At 47.1% G+C, this 20,744-nt stretch overlaps 1 pseudogene; it reads right to left on the minus strand.

Annotated features, from left to right (window-relative positions):
* Positions 1-20,744, minus strand: part of LOC141106040 (intelectin-1-like) — a 52,830-nt pseudogene that overhangs the window by 20,858 nt on the left and 11,228 nt on the right.

Genomic DNA, 20,744 nt, shown 5'->3' on the forward strand with positions numbered 1-20,744 from the left:
TCAAAAAGGACAGTTTGTTTGTGAGGATTCAGGTACATTTCAAAAATACAATGTGAAATTAACAAGGGACACCAACACCAAACAATCTCCTTGAGATTAAATAATAAAAGATATCAATGGTGTTGTGGTAACTTGACACAAAAAACACACACAAAAATAGTCTGGAGTAAAAATAAAAATAAGATTAAACAAAGATCAGCCTTGGAAAAAATACAAACATAAAATCTAAAACAAAAATGGCTTAAAATCCCAAAAAATAAAACCAAAAAAAAAAAACATTCTTTCAGATGTGACAAATAACAATATATTCAAGGAATCCCAATAAAAAAAAAACAAAAAACAAGTTTGTGAGAAGTGTGTGTGAATATGAACAGCAAAACTACTTAATTCTTCTCACATTATAAAGAAGAAGAGAGTGCGCTGCATTAAACCATTTTTTGCATTGCAGCATGACGAAAGTGCTGTATCCATTGCGAACGCTAAGTTTACCAGACCGAGCTGTTCCGTGTCGGAATTTCTTCTGAGCATGCGTGGCACTTTGTGCGTCGGAACAGGCCACACACGGAATTGACGCAATCGGATTTTGTTGTCGGAAAATTTTATCTCCTGCTCTCCAACTTTGTGTGTCGGAAAATCCGATGGAAAATGTCCGATGGAGCCCACACACGGTCGGAATTTCCGACAACACGCTCCGATCAGACATTTTCCATCGGAAAATCCGACCATGTGCACGGGGTTTTACAGTCTTGCGAGGGAACGGCAGGACCTTTCCTTTCAAGGTAACCCCCTCCAGCTGTTTGCGGACCTCTCATCGGTAACTATCACCAGACGTCGGAGCTTGAAGCCCTATCTCCAGATCCTGCAAACCCAGGGGATCAGGTGTAGATAGGGGTTCCCATTCAGGCTCTCATTCTCACATCTGGGCCGCCAGTTCCATGCCACGTCTGATCTACGATGCCCTTTTCTGGAACTGCAGCTTGACCTACCTTCGTCTCAAGAAGAAGCAACGTCCTCGTCCTCCCAACCCGGACCTTCTTGGCCTCCTCGTCAGCTTTCCCAATCATCCCAAAAATCTCAACCCGGCTCCCAGTCGCTGCGAGACCTACAGGCCCAACGCTTTCATAAGGCCACTAACGGCTGAAGGTAACTCTTTCATTCCTGTGAGCATTCTATTGTCCCTTGCTACCTGATCCTGTACTGCACCTGATGGAACTTGTCCAACTGTTGGACTGTACACACGGATCAGAGTTGCACTATATGGAGTTTTCTCCCTGACCACCTAACCCCTGCCTCGAACCCTGATGTAGGGCTATGGGTAGTTACCCTGTTAAAGGCCACCCCGCTGGTGAGATGGTGGCTTAGGGTGATGGCTACCTGCCCTGCATGCCATGATTGGTTCCTGGCCTGGAATAACCTCCTAGACTTTCTCTGAAACTATATAAGTATGGCAGTCTGTGATTGTTGGCCATCTTCTGCTATAACTGTCTTGGGTGATTCCAGGAACATTACAGGGTGGGAGGGTATTGGACCTCTAGCAGGGATTGTCTAGTATTGTTTATCTTGTTGGTTGTAATACCTATCTTCTTATCAAAGTTCTATATCTCTGCCTTGTGGTTTGACACACTCGGTGCTCGCTTTGGTACTCGAGGGACCTTTGTTCCTATACGTTTATATGTCCTATACGGACTAAGTTTGTCCTATTGTTTTTCTTTTTTTTGTGTTTGTTTTTTCCCATTATGTTTTCAGAAGTTCGTTGTGCTAATGGCATTTAAGATGATCATTACATTTCATAGAAGGCTTGTGGTTCCGACAGACCACTGCTGTTGGTACTTGGCTAAGACGGCTGTCTTGGCCATCATCCAACCCCACCGTGGGCATTATATCCCACACAGTGATGCATTCAAGTTCACTATGTTCATTGTACTCTGAGTCAGTGCTGTGTCTTGGCCTAGGCCGACAAGGCCTAGGCCAAGGGCGGCACTTTGCGGGGGGGCGGCAGCTTTTTTGCCCCCGCATGAAAACCCCCCCGACCCATCCTCCCCATGTCCCGTACATGCTATGGAAACAGTGACTTCACCGTTAGAGACACACAGCCTTTGTGAACGTATCGGTATAAAATGTATGTTGATAAACTTAAAAATGTGGGCATGTCAGCCATTTAAGAAATAAGTTGGCTGTGCGTTTCGCTGGGAAATGTGAAGAATTGTATACATCAAAACTTCCCTATCATATTGCCCCATCAAAATGGCCCCCATCAAACTTGCCCCATCAAAACTGCCCCATCATATTGCCACCATCAAAACTGCCCCCATCATATTGCCCCATCAAAATGACCCCCATCAAAACTGCCCCATCAAAACTGCCCATCATATTGCCACCATCAAAACGGCCCCATCAAAACTGCCCCCATCATATTGCCCTATCAAAACTGCCCCATCATATTGCCCCCCTCAAAACTGCCCCATCAACTTGCCACCATCAAAACTGTCCCCATCGAAAATGCCCCATCATATTGCCCCATCAAAACAGCCCCCATCAAATTTGCCCCATCATATTGCCACCATCAAAACTGCCCCATCAAAACTGCCCTATCATATTGCCACCATCAAAACGGCCCCCATCAAACTGCTCCCATCAAAACTGCCCCATCATATTGCCCCTATCAAAACTGCCCCATTATATTGCCACCATCAAAACGGCCCCCATCAAGATTGCCCCATCATATTGCCACCATCAAAACAACCCCATCAAAACTGCCCCATCAAATTGCCACCATCAAAACTGCCCCATCAAAACTGGCCCATCAAAATTGCCCCCATCAAAACTGCCCCATCATATTGCCCCATCAAAACTGCCCCATCAAAACTGCCCATCATATTGCCACAATCAAAACGGCCCCCATCAAAACTGCCCCCATCATATTGCCCCATCAAAATGGCCCCTATCAAACTGCCCCATCATATTGCCCCCATCAAAACTGCCCCATCATATTGCCACTATCAAAACTACCCCCATCAAAACTGCCCCATCATATTGCTCCATTAAAACAGCCCCCATCAAATGTGCCCTATCATATTGCCACCATCAAAACTGCCCCATCATATTGCCACCATCAAAACCACCCCATCATATTGCCACCATCAAAACTGCCCCATCATATTGCCACCATCAAAACGGCCCCCATCAAGATTGCCCCATCATATTGCAACCATCTAAACTGCCCCATCATATTGCCACCATCAAAACTGCCCACATTAAAACTGCCCCATCAAAACTGCCCCATCAAAACTGCCCCCATCAAAATTGCCCCCATCAAAACTGCCCCATCATATTGCCCCATCAAAACTGCCCCATCATATTCCTCTATTATAAATCAGTACATGGTGTGTCTGTGCTGTCCCCCGGGCTCTGTATGTAATCAGAGCTGAGATGCTCCAGCCGCCTCCCCCACCGCCCATCACTGTGTATAAGAAGCTTTGGAAACCATGGCAACAAAAGCAGCCCAATACACACTCTGTTTAATCGAGCATGAAGCAGTCCCACTAATTAAAATTAAAATGAATAATAATAAATACAAAAATGAATAACAATAATGGGACTGCTGAAGCAGTCCCACTAATAAAACATGCTAGATCATTGATGACCCATTGCTCATTGTGTTTGAAAATACCTTGATTATGTATGTGTACCATGATTTATAATTGTATATCTCACCTTTAGCATATCTGTCTGAATTCTTGATTGCCTTACAGCTCCTGTATCTATATTCAACACCTCCAGTAGGGTACCTAGAATCTGGTGATGGCATTTGCAATGTCATCGTCCCAGCATGCCAACAGGTTAAGAATGGCCTGCTTCTGCACAGAGAGAGAAGCATATTCTAAAATAAAAAATGTGTGGACAATCAGAGAAACAAATATACAGTAAATGTTCTTCCTGTGTTTCTTGAAAGCTACATTGGACTGTTTGATTACTTTCAACATGCATTTATGTACAAATAAATCTATCATATTATTTCTATTCCAAATGGCTCCTGACATAATCATCTTTCATTGTAGCTCTGTCAATGTAATCCATAGTAACATGCACTATATAGTGCACTGCTGTGCGGTAGAGCAGTATAAGTATTATCAGAATATCTTTAAGTAGGCTAAAGAATCATCACAGTAAATACAAAAACACAGAATTATCACAACAAATGTAAAAAATAAACTACCATTATGTAATCATAAAATTAGTCAAAAATCACACATTTAAATGTAATGGAAAACGTGCATTGTAATTTTTGGAATTTAAATATATATTTTAGAGCTCTATTTTTTTACTTCTGGATAGACATTTGTATCCATACATACTGCTTCGTCAGCCAGCATTATTTATTTATTTTTTTAAATCAGCAAGATCTCATATGCTGGTTATAGGTGACACCAAGGTTCAGCTGTTATAAATCATTAGAAAGATCCCATATAACTGCTGATGTGGCTTAAAATATCAGTTACAGGTGTTTTTAGCATTAAAAAATCCCTTCAACAATCTGAACAAATGTAGAATTTGGAATGGGATCAAATAAGCTGTTTTTGGAATCCTTAGATTGCCATGTTATTAGAACCTTCTACTCAAGAGTGCATCATGAGTTTCATGACCATGCTAGGGGCAAAATAGCAGATATTTGGGTACCAGAATAAAAATAGCTGAGCATTTCTGTTGAAGATTATAGCGCTTTCTACACAAGAAATATACTCACCACATTTGTTAGCCAAAGTTCCATCAAGTGCCAAGGAGAGGACTAGAAGACTGTACACCAACATCTTCACCTGAACAAATTTGACAAATTCATAAATCTAGGTTATGCAGCTGTGCCTACAAAATTATATTTCACATACGTAATGAAACCAGCACAGCAATTCATGGTACAGATATAAAGATAACACAGAATTATGTTGAGATTACAATAAAAGTATTAAAACTAATTATCAGGGTTCTGCTAAAACAAATGATAGACGGAAATAGCTTGTTACCAGCTACACTTCAGAGATGCTTCCAATACAGGAGGACTAGTTCTCTCTGATCTGTTCGGTGTTTATAGTTTCAAACCAACCCTACTTCCACAGACTATAATAACTTCTTTAAGTTATTTAAAATCGGACTGGTCGGACTTTCAGCCTAATGCCACCTTTTTATAGTTATAAACCAACCCTATTTAAACAGACTTCCATGGTAATTTAAATATTTGTTTTCTGGATTGTCATAAAAAATTATCTAGCATATTAAATTGGCATAACAAACAAGGTTGTGTATCCAAGGTTTAGTTTGGATTGTGTTGGCCTAGCTGCAACAAAAACTCCTTCTTTTCACTTGCATATAGATGTTTAAGAACAAGAAAGAGTGAGATCTCCTATGATGTATGTCACAGTGACAGGAATTAGAAAAAAAAACATTTCTCAAACAAGGATGGAGAAAGGAATAAAAACTTTTTTTTAGTATAATGGGGAAGGATTATGACCCAGTCAGGCTTTTAATGATGTCTTTATTCTCATTAAGATAAGATACCCTCATTTCCTGTCTAGATGATGGATGAGAGAAAGGACAGCCAGTATGTCCCTAGTGGAAACTCCCCAGTAAGGAAATGGACCTCAATTAAGCACAACCAAGGTTCAAACCCTTCCTTATGCTATCCAAAAAATTTAGCCAGAAGTTGATATTTAAAGCATCTATAAAAGACACAAAATAATCCAGCTCTGCATTTATCAACAAATCATTAAAGAGGAACTGCAATCTGCTCACATAATTTGTAATAAAACATCTTTGTCATTCTGAAGCTTCCCTCCAACCACTTTGCATATTATTTTATATATACTGTTATTCTGTACTTGCCAAATATGCTGCAGAACACTCCCTCCACTGAGTCTGGCTGCAACCATTTTAACTGTGGGCAGCTGAAGCTGCTGCCTGTTCACTTCCTGGATTTACACAGACACACACCTCCAGCTCTGCAGGTTTCATTGGCCCTTGCCTCTTGCAACCCCCTGTAGAGCAGCACTCAGATTAAGAAAGGGAGGAGCAGCACTAGTAGCCAATCAACTGTGCTGCATTGCTCAATGAGCTAAAAAAATTGCTGCTTTCCCTGTCCCGTCATAGACTGGGTGGAGGGACAGAAGGGAGGAATCTGCAGCAGAAAAAAAAAAAAGCCTGCCCTGCCCTGCCCTGCCCGACAAATATGTATATGTATAGGTGTAAATCACAGGACTGGAGGGTCTATTTGGTTTTATTGCTGTCCACAATTATCTTAAAATCCTTTACAAACATGATGTTTAAAGACAAACTTTTTCTGTCTTGCTTCATCATTGTCCAGCTTTCACATCAATATATAGAGTGACAGAAATATGATAGCCTGGAAAATTCTCTTTAATTATTTTTCTAGGTCTTTTATGCTTTCCCTTCCAAGTGCTGTTTCTTCACTGATCCTAGATCCTTTTTGTTCATAAAATAAGGCAGCCCTTTTCAGGACCTGGAAAGATTTTTCTGCTTCTGGGGATTATTTTACCATAAATCAGGCATGCTCAGCCTGTGGAGCTGTCTGATGTGGCCTGTGATCTCAAACCTACGGCAACCCCAGGGCTGTCTTGAACGCGGGGCAAAAAGGGCAGCTGCCCAGGACCCAGTCATTGTTGAGGAGCCCAAAGCAGCTGCCCCTTGAGCCCCTTGTCATGGGGAGGCCTGGGCCAGTGGCGGCAGGAGCAGGGAGAATCAAGAGAGAAGCGCAGCAGGCGCAGCATACCCTACATGGCGGTGGCACCACCCAGAGCCTGGATTTGTCCAACCTCCTCTAACTGCGGGCCTCAAGAGCAGACAGATCGGGGCCCTTGCAGGACCAACAGGAGGCGCAGGCAGCCAGGGACTGTTACCCGCCCTCCTCTTCACCCCCAGCTCTGACAGCGGGCCCCGAGAGCAGGCGGATTGGGGCCCCTGGAGGACCGGTGAAAGGCGAAGGCAGCCAGGGACTGCTTCCTGCCCTCCTCTTCATCCCTAGCGCTGACAGCGGGCCCTGAGAGCAGGCGAATCGGGGCCCCCGGAGGAACGGCGGGAGGTGCAGGCAGCCAGGGACTGCTACCTACCCTCCACTCCACCCCCAACTTTGACTGCGGGCCCTGAGAGCAGGGGGATCGGGGCCCCTGAAGGACCAGTGAAAGGCGTAGGCAGCCAAGGACTGCTGGGGGTGGAGTTCAGGGCAGGTAGCAGTCCCTGGCTGCCTGCACCTCCCGCCGGCCCTCTGTAGGCCCCGACCTGGCTGCTCTCGGGTCCCGCTGTCAGTGCTGGGGTGAAGAGGAGGGCAGATGACAGTCCCTGGCTGCCTGCACCTCCCACCGGTCCTCTGGGAGCCCTGATCCGCCTGCTCTCAGGGCCCGCTGTCAGCGCTTGGGATGAAGAGGAGGGCAGGTAGCAGTCCCTGGCTGCCTGCGCCTTTCATGGTCCTCCAAGGGCCCCAGCCAAGGACTGCTACCTGCCCTCCTCTTCATCCCCAGCGCTGGCAGCGGGCCCCGAGAAAAGGCAGATCGGGGCCCCCAGAGGACCGGTGGGAGGTGCAGGCAGCCAGGGACTGCCATCCGCCCTCCTCTTCACCCCAGCACTGACAGCGGGACCCGAGAGAAGCCAGGTCGGGGGCCCCCAGGGGGCCGTCGGGAGGTGCAGGCAGCCAGGGACTGCTACCTGCCCTCCACTCCACCCCCAACTTTGACTGTGGACCATGAGAGCAGGCAGATCAGGGCCCCTGGAGGACTGGTGAAAGGTGAAGGCAGCCAGGGACTGCTACCTGCCCTCCTCTTCATCCCTAGCGCTGACAGCCAGCCCTGAGAGCAGGTGGATCGGGGCCACCGGAGGAACGGCGGGAGGTGCAGGCAGCCAGGGACTGCTACCTGCCCTCCACTCCACCCCCAACTTTGACTTCGGGCCCTGAGAGCAGGCGGATCTGGGGCCCTTGGAGGACCATGAAAGGCGCAGGCAGCCAGGGACTGCTACCTGCCCTCCTCTTCATCCCAAGCGCTGACAGCGGGCCCTGAGAGCAGGCGGATCAGGGCTCCCAGAGGACCGGTGGGAGGTGCAGGCAGCCAGGGACTGCCATCTGCCCTCCTCTTCACCCCAGCACTGACAGCGGGACCCGAGAGCAGCCAGGTCGGGGCCTACAGAGGGCTGGCGGGAGGTGCAGGCAGCCAGGGACTGCTACCTGCCCTGAATTCCACCCCCAACTTTGATTGCGGACCCTGAGAGCAGGTGGATCGGGGCCCCTGGAGGACCGGTGAAAGGCGAAGGCAGCCAGGGACTGCTACCTGCCCTCCTCTTCATCCCTAGTGCTGACAGCGGGCCCTGAGAGCAGGCGGATCAGGCCCCCCCCGAGGAACGGCGGGAGGTGCAGGCAGCCAGGGACTGCTACCTGCCCTCCACTCCACCCCAAACTTTGACTGCGGGCCCTGAGAGCAGGCAGATCGGGGCCCCTGGAGGACCGGTGAAAGGCGCAGGCAGCCAGGGACTGCTACCTGCCCTCCACTCCACCCCCAACTTTGACTGTGGACCATGAGAGCAGGCAGATCAGGGCCCCTGGAGGACTGGTGAAAGGTGAAGGCAGCCAGGGACTGCTACCTGCCCTCCTCTTCATCCCTAGCGCTGACAGCCGGCCCTGAGAGCAGGTGGATCGGGGCCACCGGAGGAACGGCGGGAGGTGCAGGCAGCCAGGGACTGCTACCTGCCCTCCACTCCACCCCCAACTTTGACTTCAGGCCCTGAGAGCAGGCGGATCTGGGGCCCTTGGAGGACCATGAAAGGCGCAGGCAGCCAGGGACTGCTACCTGCCCTCCTCTTCATCCCAAGCGCTGACAGCGGGCCCTGAGAGCTGGCGGATCAGGGCCCCCAGAGGACCGGTGGGAGGTGCAGGCAGCCAGGGACTGCCATCTGCCCTCCTCTTCACCCCAGCACTGACAGCGGGACCCGAGAGCAGCCAGGTCGGGGCCTACAGAGGGCCGGCGGGAGGTGCAGGCAGCAAGGGACTGCTACCTGCCCTGAACTCCACCCCCAACTTTGATTGCGGACCCTGAGAGCAGGTGGATCGGGGCCCCTGGAGGACCGGTGAAAGGCGAAGGCAACCAGGGACTGCTACCTGCCCTCCTCTTCATCCCTAGTGCTGACAGCGGGCCCTGAGAGCAGGCGGATCAGGCCCCCCCCGAGGAATGGCGGGAGATGCAGGCAGCCAGGGACTGCTACTTGCCCTCCACTCCACCCCAAACTTTGACTGCGGGCCCTGAGAGCAGGCAGATCGGGGCCCCTGGAGGACCGGTGAAAGGCGCAGGCAGCCAGGGACTGCGACCTGCCCTCCTCTTCATCCCCAGCGCTGACAGCGGGCCCCAAGAGCAGGCGGATCGGGGCCCCCAGAGAACTGATGGGAGGTGCAAGCAGCCGGGGACTGCCATCCGCCCTCCTCTTCACCCCAGCACTGACAGCGGGACCCAAGAGCAGCCAGGTCGGGGCCCCTGGAGGGCCGGCCTCCTCTCCACCCTCAACTTTGACAGGGGGCCCCCAAGGGCAGGCGGATCGGGCCCCCGGAGAACCAATGGGGGGCACAGGCAGCCAGGGACTGCTACCCGCCCAGGACAGTCACTGGAAGGAGCATAGAAGGTATTGGGCATCAGACACACCTACCACAGACAGGGGGTGCACAGGAGGGACTGCAGACAAGGCTAGGGGTCTCTCTCTCTCTTACCCCCACTCTCTCTGATCCCTCTCTCACCCCCTCTTAATCCCCTCTCACCCCCGTTTCTCACCCCCCTCCCTCTCAACCCCCTCTCTGCTCCCCCTCTCTCTCTCACCCCTCTCTCTCTCTACCCCCTCTCTGACCCCCTCTCTCTCACCCCTCTCTGACCCATCTCTCTCTCTACCCCCTCTCTGACCCCCTCTCTCTCTCAGCCCCTCTCTGACCCCCCTCTCTCTCTCACCCCCTCTCTGACCCCGCTCTCTCTCTCTCTCTCTCTCTCTCTCACCCCCTCTCTGACCCCTCTCTCTCTCACATCCATTTCTGACCCCTCTCTCTCTTTCACCCCCATCTTTGACCCATCTCTCTCTCTTATTACCCCTCTGACCCCTCTCTCTCTCTCTCAACCCACCCTCTCTGTCCCTTCTCTCTGACCCCCACTCTCTCTCTGACCCCTCTCTCTCTTTCACCCCTCTCTCTCACCCCCTCTCTGGCCCCCCTCTCTCTCTCTCTCACCCCCTCTCTGACCCCTCTCTCTCTCACCCCCATCTCTGACCCATCTCTCTCTCTTATTACCCCTCTGACCCCTCTCTCTCTCTCAACCCACCCTCTCTGTCCCTTCTCTCTCTCTTACCCAGTCTTACCCAGCTGCTATTTATTGTATGTTTCAAGCAGGTGGAGAGCAAAATTGCATGGGGGGGGCAAAGAAAATGTTTGCCCAGGGTCCAGTCAATATTAAAGATGGCCCTGGGCAACCCCCACAGCCTTCTTTGGGTGCATGCCATTCTAATGAATGATTGCCAATCCTCCATAATCCCGGTGGCTGCCATGCACAGGCTGCTATTGCGTCTGGCTTCCCCCTCTTCTCTTTCTTTCCTAACACACAGATGTGGGGAGAGGAGCCTTTAACTGACTGGATTACATCTAGTGGTATCCATACCAGGGTTTTGAAGGTGGTTTTTCATAGTTGTGTGATAAGCTTGATGTCATTCCGGTAGCACACTCATCATGGATCGATTTTTGGAATACTGTACTTGGTTATGGAATATACTATGTCAATTACTACAAATTTGTTTGACAATATGGTACCTGTTCTGGTTGATCTGGTGGTATTGTATTCACCAATAAATCTGCATATCCTTTATTTTATAATTGGTGTGTCGCACCTCATTTAAAGTCCCAAGGGCAATTTGATGCTATTTTATGTGATATGGGGAGGGAGGCCTTCACGGGGTGCATCCAACCACATTTTGTTATTTTGTTTTATTACACTACTGGGGCAAGCGCTTCCCAATGGATGGCTGCAAAGACCCTGATATACAGTAGTAAAGGCTGCAACATTTGTTTGGAGCTTTTTTGGCTGGTCATACCTGTGCCTGGGAGTGGAATTAATGGTGATCTGGTTAATAAAAAAATGTGATTTTTGTGATTGTGAATAAACAGTGGGTAAACATCCAGCGGGGATTGGTCCTACAGAAAATTATGATCCTGATTTTTTAAAACCTTCATTATGCTATTCAAAATAAAAAATGTAAAATTTGGAACCATTTAATTTCATTGTGGCCCGTGACTGGTTACCAAATCACTTAAGTGGCCCGTGCTCTTGAGGTTGAGCACCCCTGCCATAAATTACTTCTCCTTTCCCTTTTGTAAGGTCAACCAACCAATGGAGCTGAATGGGTTGCAAAATATGGACCTCCTATAGTAACCAGTTATACCAAGGAAAGCCCTGACTTGTTTCTTGTTTGTGGGACATGGCCATTCCACAGTGGCTTCTGTTTTGTTCAACTGAGGTTTTACAATTTCACGGCCAATTGTCTAGCCTAGGTACTTGGCTTCTACCCAGCACATTGGATAAATGTCAACTTTTGTAACTGAATTGAGCTTCCTAAAGCCACTGCAAAACCTTTAGGTACCATCTGTATTTGGAACTAAAACAATTGGATTGGACCAGTCACTATAGGACTCTTCAGTTATGCCTAGCTTAAGATTTTAACTATCTTAACTCTCACTGAAGTCTTTTCTCTTCCCTTTAGCAATTCAGTAGGGCTTGACTTTGACATGCACCCCATTTTCAGTAATAATGTCATGTGGTACAAAATAAGGCCTGACCTGGCAAAACCAAAAAAAAGTCTCTGTCTTTTGCTAGGAACTCCCTGAATTCCTGCCGATATGGACTTTGCAGCTTGTGACACTTTGGGGGAGATTTACTAAAATGGAGCATGCAAAATCTAGTGCAGCGTTGCATAGAAACCCATCAGCTTCTGGGTTTTATTGTCAAAGCTTAATTGAACAAGCTGAAGTTAGAAGCTGATTGGTTACCATGCACAGCAGCACCAGATACTGAGTGCTTAAGTTTTAGTAAAGATTTCCCCAAATTTTTTAGAGTTTTAGCAAATTTATATGGTATATTTATTCAAGCTTTATTTTTTTATGGTTGGTGAACTTTGCAATTTCCCCAACACCCTTGAACACTTGAAGAGGCTCTGCCATTTAGCAAGGAACATGCTCTCAAAGGTGAGAACACCAGAATCCTATTGCCAGGTAGGCCTGAGCTAAATGTTCTCTTACAATTGGCCTTCGGGGGCCATCGGGGGTGATCCACAAAGTTTACAGATGCATTACCTTAAACATTTCATACAACTATTTGGTTACTTAGGGACCCTGAACACCTAGAGAAAATCCTTGGTTATATTTAGGGATGAGCCAAACACCCCTCCGTTCGGTTCGCACCAGAACATGCGAACAGGCAAAAAATTTGTTCAAACACGCGAACACCGTTAAAGTCTATGGGACACGAACATGAAAAATCAAAAGTGCTAATTTTAAAGGCTTATATGCATGGTATTGTCTTAAAAAGTGTTTGGGGACCCGGGTCTATGTATCAATGCAAAAATAGTTTTCAAAAATGGATGTTTTTTCGGGATTTTAACCACTAGGCGTCCGCGCTATAGCCGAAAGACAGCTACAGCGCGGACTCCAATTGCCTGGAGGGCGTCCCTGGATGTCCTCCTCTTCACTTCCGCAATGCGCGCTCCCGGGAGCGCGCATCAGGGAAATTCTGCTCTGGCCGTGTCCCTTGGACACAGCCAGTCACAGATCGCCGTAAACGGCCAATCACAGCGGCCGTTTACAGCGCGATCCGAGCTTCCAATGAGAGATGATCTCAAATGTAAACATATGAGATCATGTCTCATTGCCGGCTTTCTCTCCTCACACAGAGACCGTGTGTGAGGAGAGAGAGCGATCTGTGCAAACTGTGTGTGCCGAGCTTTTAGTGAAACACCCCACAGTGCCCATACAGTGCCCATACAGTGCCACATCAGTGCCACAGTGCTCATTACTGTTTCCATCTGTCATCAGTGCCATCTGTCAGTGCCATCTGTCGTCAGTGCCATCTGTCAGTGTCACCCGCCACATCAGTGCCACCTGTCAGTGTCACCTGCCACATCAGTGCCACCTGTCAGTGTCACCTGCCACATCAGTGTCACCTGTCACATCAGTGTCACCTGCCACATCAGTGCCACCTGTCAGTGTCACCTGCCACGTATTAGTGCCACGTATCAGTGCCACGTATCAGTGCCATCTGTCAGTGCCATCTGTTGTCAGTGCCACCTGTCTGTCACCTGCCACATCAGTGTCATCAGTGTCACCAGTGTCACCTACCACATCAGTGTCACATATCAGTGCCATCTATCACCAGTGCAATCTGCCAGTGTCACGTGTCATCTGCCATTTTTCATCACTATGTCACAAAGAGTATATTCAGCTGAGGAGGCATATAATATTCTTGCGGCCGATGAGAGCAAGGGGGAGCTCTCCGCTTCAGATTCCTATTCAGATTCTAAGTCTGACGTGGACTACGAGCCTGTCCTCAGCAGTGGTACACAGACAGCCTCAGAGGAGGATGAGAGTCCGCCTGCCAGACGAAGACGTACTGGTGAGGATGCAGTGCCATCCACCAGCACCGCAATCCCATCCACTATCACCACAATGCCATCCACTATCACCGCAATGCCATCCACCAGCACCGCAGTGCCATCCACCAGCACCGCAGTACCTCAACAAAGGCCACGTACCAGTGGGGTGTCACCTCAGGCCCAAAGGGTTAGGTCCCATGCCAGCCTTCCCTACTCCCTTGAGAACCCCTTATGGCTGCCACCTAATTCAGGAGAAGCTATCATTCCCCCTTTTACTGCCCAGCCAGGAGTCCAGGTGGACACAGAAAATTTTTCACCAATAGATTTTTTCAACCTTATTTTTACTGAGGACATGCTTGCATCGATTGTGGCCCAGTGCAATCTATATGCCCAACAATACATAGCAAGTAACCCAACCTCCTATTATGCCCGTCCCTACGAATGGAGAGCCCTAACAGTGGAGGAGTTTAGAATTTTTTTGGGCCTCACATTCTGTATGGGACTAACCAAAAAAAATGTATTACGTTCCTATTGGTCTACCCTCCCCATCCACCACATGCCCATCTTTTCCTCTGTAATGCCCAGAACCAGGTATCTCATGATTATGAGATTCCTACACTACAATGACAATACCCAGTGCCCTCCCCGAAATGACCCACATTTTGACAAGCTATATAAAATTCGCCCACTACTAAAATATTTTTCTGATATCTTCCCCCAGTTATTTACCCCAGACCAGCACATATGTGTGGATGAGTCCCTGGTCAAATTTAGTGGCAGGTTGGGCATAAAACAATTTATTCCCACCAAAAGGGCCCGCTATGGGGTGAAAATGTATAAATTATGCGACCGAGCTACAGGAAATACCTATGCCTTCATGGTATATGAAGGGAAGGACACCCAGCTACATCCCCCTAATTGCCCAGAATATATCGGATCGAGTGGGAAAGTCGTTTGGGAACTCATAAACCCACTCCTGGAGAAAGGCTACCATCTTTATGTGGACAATTTTTACACTAGTCTGCCCCTGTTCCGAAATCTTCACAGACAGAAGACTCCAGCATGTGGCACCGTAAGGAAGAACCGGAAGGGCTTTCCTCAAAGCCTCGTGAACAAAAAGCTAAGAAGAGGGGAGATGGCGAGCTTACGGAATGAGGAAATTCTGGCTGTGAAGTGGAGGGACAGAAGGGACGTCTACGTGCTTTCATCAATCCACAATAACACCGTCGTGGAGATAACCAGGAGGAATGGGGTAATCCAAAAGCCAACATGCATCTACGAATACAACAAGTATATGGGGGGTGTCGACTTCAACGACCAGATGCTCGAACCCTACCTTGCCATGAGAAGAACATACCAGTGGTATAAAAAAGTTTCGATTTATTTGTTCAATTTGGCCATATATAACAGCTATGTTATTTATCATAAATCCACTGCAAGCCCCAAATCCTTCCTTGGATACCAGGAGGAAATCACCACTGCCCTTGTATTCCCGAACGGCCCACCAGAAACCATTCGATCCGATGTGATTAGTAGACTCTCCGAACGCCACTTTCCCGAAAAAATCCCCCCCAGACCAACAGGCCAAAAATGGCAGAAAAAATGCCGGGTGTGCACCAAAGGAGGAGTGAGAAGAGACACTACTTTTTATTGTCCCCACTGTCCTTCCCAACCAGGCCTCTGTATAGTTGACTGTTTCCGCCGTTACCATACTTCACTAAATTATTAGTGAAGTATGGTAACCATAATTCTCACTTGCTGCCATTTACCTTCACACCCCTTATGCCTCTGCTTGCTCTGTAACTGACCCTGGAATGTTTTTCGACCACGCTTCTGCCTACCGATTCTGTTTATATCTCTGCCTGATCTGGAACTGATCCTGGCTTGTTTTTCGACCACGCTTCTGCCTACCGATTCTGTTTATATCTCTGCCTGATCTGGAACTGACCCTGGTTTGTTTTTCGACCACGCTTCTGCCTACCGATTCTGTTCATACCTCTGCCTGATCTGGAACTGACCCTGGACTGTTTGACCATCCTTTTTGCCTGCCTCTTGGACTGATCTTGTACCCTGCCACTGGACTAGTGGGATTCATAACACAGGGGTCTCACATATGTGAGGGGCTCCAGAATTGTTTTTCTGGATGAAGAAAACATTTTTTTTGTTTTCTCATTCCTAGATTAGGGTCTGGAGACTCGAAGGCTTCAAAGAGATTTGGGTGGGAGAAGCCTCTACCCCTGTCCCCATTCTGTCCTGAACGAGGCCCTACTTCTGCCTGCTGCCTGTAGGACCTATGCCATCATGCCTCTGCCTGTCGCATGAACTGACCACACCACATGGATGGACCATGTTCCTGCCTACTACCAGGATCAATATTTTGGCACTGCTGACAATCTCTGCCTGCACTGACCCTGGACTGTATATGGACAGTATCCCTGCCTGCTGCCTGTACTGACTATGGACAGTGTTCCTGCCTGACCAAGTCCCTGTCTGCTGCCTGGACCAGTGCTATCCTCCTGTGGACAACTGTGCTACTAAAACCACAGGTAATCTTTTTTTTTACCCTTTGCTCAGCAGAATGTATTTTGGGGTGTAATTCTTGGTATGTGCATGCTATGTGTCCCTAGAACACCTGACGGTGTTCCTTGTATGTGGCCAGGCTGTGTAAAAGTCTTACACATGTGGTATCGCTATACTCAGGAGGAGTAGCAGAATGTATTTTGAGGTGTCATTTTTGCTATGTACATGCTATGTGTTGGAAATAGCTTATAAATGGACAACTTTGTGAAAAAAAAAAAAATGCGTTTTCATTTTTTTCCACATTTTCCAAAAACTTCTGGAAAAAAATGAACCGTTCAAAAGACTCATTATGCCTCATAGATTATACGTTGGGGTGTTAGCTTTCCAAAATGTAGTCATTTTGTGGGTGTTTCCATTGTCCTGGTGCTCCAGGGCCTTTAAAAGTGTAATAGGTGGGTGAGAAATGAGATGTGTAATTTATGCTCCTAAAACCCTTGAAGGTGCTATTTCAGTATTGTGCCCCTGTATGTGGCCAGGCTGTGTAAAAGTCTCACACATGTGGTATCGCCATACTCAGGAGGAGTAGCAGAATGTATTTTGGGGTGTCATTTTTGCTATGTACATGCTACGTGTTGGAAATATCTTATAAATGGACAACTTTGTGTAAAAAAAAATGCATTTTAATTTTTTTCCACATTTTCCAAAAACTTCTGGTAAAAAATTAACCGTTCAAAAGACTCATCATGCCTCATAGATTATACGTTGGGGTGTTAGCTTTCCAAAATGGGGTCATTTTGTGGGCGTTTCCATTGTCCTGGTGCTCCAGGGCCTTCAAAATTGTAATAGGTGGGTGAGAAATGAGATGTGTAATTTATGCTCCTAAAACCCTTGAAGGTGCTATTTCAGTATTGTGCCCCTGTATGTGGCCAGGCTGTGTAAAAGTCTCACACATGTGGTATCGCCATACTCAGGAGGAGTAGTAGAATGTATTTTGTGGTGTCATTTTTGCTATGTACATGCTACGTGTTGGAAATATCTTATAAATGGACAACTTTGTGTAAAAAAAAATGCGTTTTCATTTTTTTCCACATTTTCCAAAAACTTCTGGAAAAAAATGAACCATTCAAAAGACTCATTATGCCTTATAGATTATACGTTGGGGTGTTAGCTTTCCAAAATGGGGATCATTTTGTGGGCGTTTCCTTTGTCCTGGTGCTCCAGGGCCTTCAAAAGTGTAATGGGTAGTTAACAAGTTAGATGTGTCATTTATGCTTCTAGAACACTTGATGGTGCTCCCTGCATGTTGGGCCTCTCTATGTGGCTAGGCTGTGAAAAAGTCCCACACATGTGGTATCGCCATACTTAGGAGGAGTAGCAGAATGTATTTTGGGGTATCATTTGTGGTATACACATGCCATGTGAAAGAAATAACCAATTACAATGGCAATTTTATGGGAGGGAAAAAAAAAAAAATCTTCATTTTGCAAAGAATTGTGGGAAAAAAAATGACAACATCAAAAACCTCACCATGCATCTTACTGAATACCTTGGAATGTCTACTTTCAAAAAAGGGGTCATTGGGGGGGTATTTGTACTGTCCTGACTTGTTCAGGTCACAAGAAATGAGATAGGGCAGCAGTACATCAGGTGTGATCAATTTTTTATGATTTGCACCACAACTTGTAGACTCTATAACTTTCACACAGACCAAATAATATCCACTAATTTTGGTTATTTTTACCAAAGATATGTAGCAGTATAAATTGTGGCCAAAATTTATGAAGAAAAATTAATAATTTGCAAAATTTTAGCACAGAAACGAAGAAAAATGCGCTTTTTTTCTAAATTTTCGGTCTTTTTTCATTTATAGCGCAAAAAATAAAAAGCCCAGAGGTGATCAAATACCACCAAAAGAAAGCTGTATTTGTATGAAAAAAAGGACACAAAATTCATTTGGGTACAGTATTACATGACTGAGTAATTGTCATTCAAAGTGTTAGAGCGCTGAAAGCTGAAAATTGGTCTGGTCACGAAGGGGGTTTAAGTGCCCAGTTGTCAAGTGGTTAATAATGCTTAAAGTGAAACAATAAAAGTGTAATATTCCTTTAAATTTCGTACCTGGGGGGTGTCTATAGTATGCCTGTAAAGGGGTGCATGTTTCCCGTGTTTAGAACAGTCTGGCAGCAAAATGACATTTCTAAAGGGGAAAAAAGTCATTTAAAAGTGCTAGAGCTAGTGCCGGCTATAATGAATTGTCGGTCGGGCAATACACATAAAAGTTCATTGATAAAAACGGCATGGAATTTCCCCACAGGAACCCCGAACCAAAATTTAAAAGAAAAATGCGTGGGGGTCCCCCTAAATTCCATACCAGATCCTTCAGGTCTGGTATGGATTTTAAGGGAACCTCGTGCCAATTTTTTTTTAAAAAATGGTGTGGCGTCCCCCCAAAAATCCATACCAAACCCTTATCCGAGCACGCAACCTGGCAGGCCGCAGGAAAAGAGGGGGGACAATAGAGCGCCCCCCCTCCTGAACCGTACCAGGCCACATGCCCTCTACATTGAGAGGGTGCTTTGGGGTAGCAGGCCCCCCAAAAGCACCTTGTCCCCATGTTGATGGGGAGAAGGGCCTCATCCCCACAACCCTTGCCCGGTGGTTGTGGGGGTCTGCAGGAGGGGGCTTATCGGAATCTGGAAGCCTCCTTTAACAAGGGGACCCCCATATCCCACCCCCTGTGTGTGAAATAGTAACGGGGTACAAATGTACCCCTACCATTTCACAAAAAATGTGTGAAAATGGTAAAAAAAAAGACACTACACGCCTTGGGACAAGTCCTCTATTAAAAAAATGTAAAAAATAAAACTGTCCCACGGAGTCTTCTTCTTCTTCTCGTGCTCCGATGAACCGAAAAAGAAAAAGCAAAAAAAAAAAGCCGCAAGCCGCCTACGATCTGCCTCCATGGGAGGCACCCACCGTAATGACGGGCCTCTCAGGTGACAGTTCTTTTATAGGTGAGGGCGGAGCCACACAATGTCATCACCAGGTGTGCCCACCCCCTCTGACGTAAGGGGATATCCCTATGGCTTTCCAGTAGCGTCAGAGGGGGGCGGGGTCACTCGGTTATTCGCTATTCGGCGAACAGGCGAACACCCGATGTTCGAGTCGAACGTACGTTCGACTCGAACATCGGGACCATCCCTAGTTATATTCTTAGCAGATATATTGCGTAAAGGAATATCCTCAGAAAAAGGAGTGGCATAATCCATAACAACTAAAATATGCTAATGACCCTCACAAAGGGAACTTTAGTACTTGGCAGGGGCATCAAGGGACTCTGGAATGGGTTGCAGGGTTGCAGACTGGACATGATTTACAATAACTTTCCATGTTTTGTACCCTAGACCAGAAAAACCTCTGTAAAACTTTTTCACTGGTCTTCTCAACACTCAAATAGCCACCCAATAAGTGCCTGTGGACAATTTCAAATGCCACCTTTCTGTTAAGCTTGGGAACCAACAACTGCTCAATAATTTCATTTTCTTTTTATAGTGAGGAAAAAGTCATATATATTTCCTGGCACCCAGTAAGCCCAGCGTGTATGTTGTGTCCCACTGCCACTGCTCTGACCTGCCGGTAGCCAGCATGCATTCCACAGGAGGAGAGCCCGAAACTGGAACAAGAAGTGTCAAGGTAACACAACCTTCCCCTTGGTTTGATAGTTTCGCCGTTGATCATCACAAAGTTTTTCCAGGCTCTGCCTTTTCTCTGATCAGTACTGAGGTTTTCTCTATGAGTTTTATGATCAACAAACCTTAGATTACCCTTCGTGTCCACAGAGGGGACTGTCCCCTCTCATTGGCTCTAGGACTTGTTCAGCCTCCTCCAGTTCTCCTGCCAGAACAAAGAAAGCAAATATTTTGGGTTCCTGAGAGGAATCCTCCAAAACCAAATCTCCACTGCAGGCCAAGGATTTTGACTTACCCTCTGACTCTGACAAAGTCTGAATGGTCCCATAGTTCCTGAAATTCAGGGAAGTTCCTCACAATTCTTGCATTATGTAACTACTGGGATACAATTCCAACCAAATAAGCCACAGTACCCAGTGTCATTCTAGCCTGTCCACAGAGGCAATCACAGTGGCCATCGGCCAGAGTAACCAAGCTCCTTGAGTCAAGCAAACCAATGTTTGCATGTAATTCACAATGATTGGACACATATGCTTTCCTACCACTGGCGCTGCTGTGAATGAAACAGTAGCAAACAAAGACTGCCATCTATCCCTGAAAGAGAAGTCATATTGCATAGGCTCATTAGTCAGCGGCATTCCTGGCAAAGAAAATGATTAATATTTCCCTGGTTCTGAATCCCATCCACTTCCCCTGGAACAGTCATACCAGTTGCTGGGAGAGACTATGGCTTAGGGTGAAAATGATATTGATCTAGAGGAGAGACAATCAAGTATTCAACTGCAAATTAACTCTCAATGATCTCCACAAGATGATCAGCCGGGTCACCTTGGCTCACCCATTTTTGCAGTGCAATAGGTAAGGACCTGCAGTGGTAGT

This window comes from Aquarana catesbeiana, linkage group LG08, assembly GCF_042186555.1.
Source record: "Aquarana catesbeiana isolate 2022-GZ linkage group LG08, ASM4218655v1, whole genome shotgun sequence".
In the NCBI taxonomy this organism is placed as follows: Eukaryota; Metazoa; Chordata; class Amphibia; order Anura; family Ranidae; genus Aquarana; species Aquarana catesbeiana.